This window comes from Capricornis sumatraensis, chromosome 1, assembly GCF_032405125.1.
Source record: "Capricornis sumatraensis isolate serow.1 chromosome 1, serow.2, whole genome shotgun sequence".
NCBI lineage: Eukaryota > Metazoa > Chordata > Mammalia > Artiodactyla > Bovidae > Capricornis > Capricornis sumatraensis.
In genome coordinates, this window is record NC_091069.1 from 46,253,845 (window position 1) to 46,257,885 (window position 4,041).

The window sequence follows — 4,041 nt, forward strand, 5'->3', positions numbered from 1 at the left end:
CATGCTAATAAAGTAATGCTCAAAATTCTCCAAGCCCGGCTTCAGCAATTGTGAACCATGAAATTCCAGATGTTCAAGCTGGTTTTAGAAAAGTCAGAGGAACCAGAGATCAAATTGCTAACATCTGCTGGATCGTCGCAAAAGCAAGAGAGTTCCAGAAAAACATCTATTTCTGCTTTACTGACTATGCCAAAGCCTTTGACTGTGTGGATCTCAATAACCTGTGGAAAATTCTGAAAGAGATGGGAATACCAGACCACCTGACCTGCCTCTTGAGAAACCTGTATACAGGTCAGGAAGCAACAGTTAGAACTGGACACGGAACGACAAACAGGTTCCAAATAGGAAAAGGAGTACGTCAAGGCTGTATATTATCACCCTGCTTATTTAACTTATATGCAGAGTATATCATGAGAAATGCTGGGCTGGAGGAAGCACAAGCCGGAATCAAGATTGCCGGGAGAAATAACAATAACCTCAGATATGCAGGTGACACCACCCTTACGGGAGAAAGTGAAGAAGAACTAAAGAGCCTCTTGATGAAAGTGAAAGAGGAGAGTGAAAAAGTTGACTTAAAGTTCAGCATTCAGAAAACAAAGATCATGGCATCCAGTCCCATCACTTCATGGCAAATAGATGGTGAAACAGTGGAAACAGTGGCTGACTTTATTTTGAGGGGCTCCAAAATCACTGCAGATGGTGACTGCAGCCATGAAATTAAAAGACGCTTACTCCTTGGAAGGAAAGTTATAACCAACCTAGACAGCATATTCAAAAGCAGAGACATTACTTTGCCAACAAAGGTCTGTCTAGTCAAGGCTATGGTTTTTCCAGTGGTCATGTATGGATGTGAGAGTGGGACTATAAAGAAAGCTGAGCCCCAAAGAATTGATGCTTTTGAACTGTAGTGTTGGAGAAGACTCTTGAGAGTCCCTTGGACTGCAAGGAGATCCAACCAGTCCATATGAAAGGAGATCAGTCCTGGGTGTTCATTGGAAGGACTGATGTTGAAGCTGAAACTCCAATACTTTAGCCACCTGATCCAAAGAGCTGGCTCACTTGAAAAGACCCTGATGCTGGGAAAAATTGAGGGCAGGAGGAGAAGGGGATGACAGAGGATGAGATGGCTGGATGGCATCACTGACTCAATGGACATGGGTTTGGGTAGACTCCAGGAGTTGGTGATGGACAGGGAGGCCTGGCATGCTGCAGTTCATGGGGTCGCAAAGAGTCGGACATGACTGAGCTACTGAACTGAACTGATATATGAACCACTATTTTTTCTTAATAAATTTAAGTATAATTGATTTACACTATTATATTCATTTCAGTATACAGTGTAATGATTCAATATTTTTACAGATTGTACTCCATGTGAAGTTATTACAAAATAATGACTATATTTCCCTGTGTTGTACAGTATATCCCTGTTGCTTATATATTTTATACCTGGTAGTTTGTGTCTCTTAATCAACTCTTTCCCTATCTTCCTCCTCTCCCTTCCCTCTCCCTACTGGTAACCACAAGTTCGTTCTCTATACCTTTGAGTCCGTGTCTGTTTTGTTATATAAATTCCTTTATTTTATTTAATTACCTCATTTTTGGCTGTTCTGGGTCTTCATTGCTGTGGGTAAGTTTAGTCTATAACACTGTCTTGAAAGTAGTTTTTTGGTTTTTTTTCCCCCTTGGCCACATTACACAGCACGTGTGATCTTTGTTCCCTGACCAGGGATTGAACCCTATTGGAAGCACAGAGTCTCAACCACTGGACCACCAGAAAAGTCCCTTAAAAGTAGTTTTTAAAATGTAATAATTATTTTTAAAACTTCTGCCCCATTAGAAAAAGGTGATTGAATATGGTGTCTTACTTTGGAAATGTTGGTTTAACACCTGATGATAAAGCAGTCTGAAAGATGGTTCTAAGCTGAGTGTATCTCAGCGATGGGCTTGAATGCCCATCATGCTGAGAAAGATACTGCACAAGACTCAATGCTTAGTATTCAGTATCCACGTATGATGAGGTTTGCTATTGATCACAGTGTACATAAATGCTTATTTCAATCATCTGCTAACTTTGAACTTTTTGGCTCATTCCAAACAAGACTGGTTAGACCATCATTGTTTTTGCCTCCTTATGTCGCTGATTAAGAGCTCATGCCAGGTACAGGAGAAGTGCTCTGATATTTTCCTGTCCCTTGTGCTTGTGTTGAGAGTATTAGCCTCAGTCAGAGGTGTCTTTGCAGGATTTTCTGTTAAAGCCACTTGTCTGTTTTGTGAGGATTGGTTTTGGAAAGCTGCTGATACAATCTGTGAAGCTACCTGCCAGGGCACACACAGCCTGAGCTGCATAGCCACAATAGTCACGGGAACAGAAGTAGAGGCCCTGTCCCGGACTGGCACTTGGCTATCTGAGGACCGGACCATGTGAATAGCCAGGGACAATCCACACAGTCAATTTGGTAAAACTGACTTTTTTCAAACAAAATGAGCAGAAATGTTCTAGTAGTCACTTTCCACACCAAACGGGCATCTTGCTCCCTCCTGCTCCTGTGTGTGCATCCCACTTCAGAAATACTGCTCTGGGTCCCTGCTTCCTCTTGCTGAGGTCAGTCAGTGTGGCTCGATCCAAGAGTGATTGTAGGGCTGAGGTCACCAAGGCAAGTAGGGCAGAAAATAAAGAGCCCGTTGTTCAAAGTCAAGTAATACACACAACACGTATCATTAGACTTGCGAGTCGGGTGGAGGCAGAGTCAACCAGAACTCCGGGTCCACCACTGCGGCCATGTCCAGTGATAGATAATTGCAAGGCCCTGTGGAAAACTAAAAAACCATGCCAGCATGCTTCATGGCACCCCTGGAGAGCTGAAAGGAACCTGCCAATTGAATCAGCCTAAAGGAGGGGACGAGTTATGACTAATGTCCTGGTGGCCCATGGTTCTGTCGCAAGAGAGCACACACAAAGGGTCAGAAGCCTAGTGTGTGCCGCACCCACCCTCTGAAATGTGAACATGAGCAAAGGTGAGGAAATTACATCTGCTCAGACACTTGAAGATAACAAGATCTTACTGCAGAGGGTGACAACCCAGGTGTTAACAGCTGAACATTACATAATATATTTTGTATAGAGAAGGCATTTTAAAAATTGCTTTAAAGATAATGTTTAATTCTAATTGTATCCTTTAAAATATCTACTATTGCATGCATTTCAATTCATGTTACAATAAGCATTTCAGTTACTCAAAGTTTTCCTCAAAATAGACAATGTTTTAATTACCATTTGGAACTGACATCACAACTAACTAGGAGAATCCAAGTCTTACAAAGATGAGTGACAAAGATGATAAATGAGAAGAGAGGAAGGAGAGAAGACAAGACATGGAAGTGAATGCATTGATCAAGGCATTCTGTAAAAAGCAGTTTAAATCTAACAGAACTGATAATAAGTGGCCAAAGAGTTCAAAGTGCAAACTATCAGGATCCTAGGAACTCAGAGAAAATGGGGATAAATTCTGGATGAAGCTTAGGTGCTTTCCAGTTGAAAAACCAATGAACAAACCTCTGAATCTCAAACACTGGGTACCACAATTCAGTTTCATCTCCAAAAGAAACCAGAAAGTTTCCCAAAGAGTTGTGCCACCTCATTACATCTCCTGTAACAGAAATTGTTCGCTTAAGACTTAAAACCAACAGTTCCAGTTCAGTAGTCCACATCCCAACACATCTTTAAAGCACTCATTTTCTCACTGGCAAGTGACCCTCCAGCCATTCTGAGCCACTTCATGGCCTCAACAAACCTTGCCCCCCTTGTCTCTCTGGCTGCATTCTGCTTACCCCATCTGGAGCTCTGCTTTACCCCGCTGCCTGACTCCCCTGGGGTCTGTGCATCTTTACTCCTGTCACTTTTTCCAGGGGTCTTTCGGTGCCTTTGACGTTACCTTGACATGTAGCAGCTCTGACTCTCAAGCATCATACACACCTGCCAACTCAGAACCTCCCTGTGTTCTGTTGTAATTGGTAGTGATGGTCAGTCCTTGAGGGCCA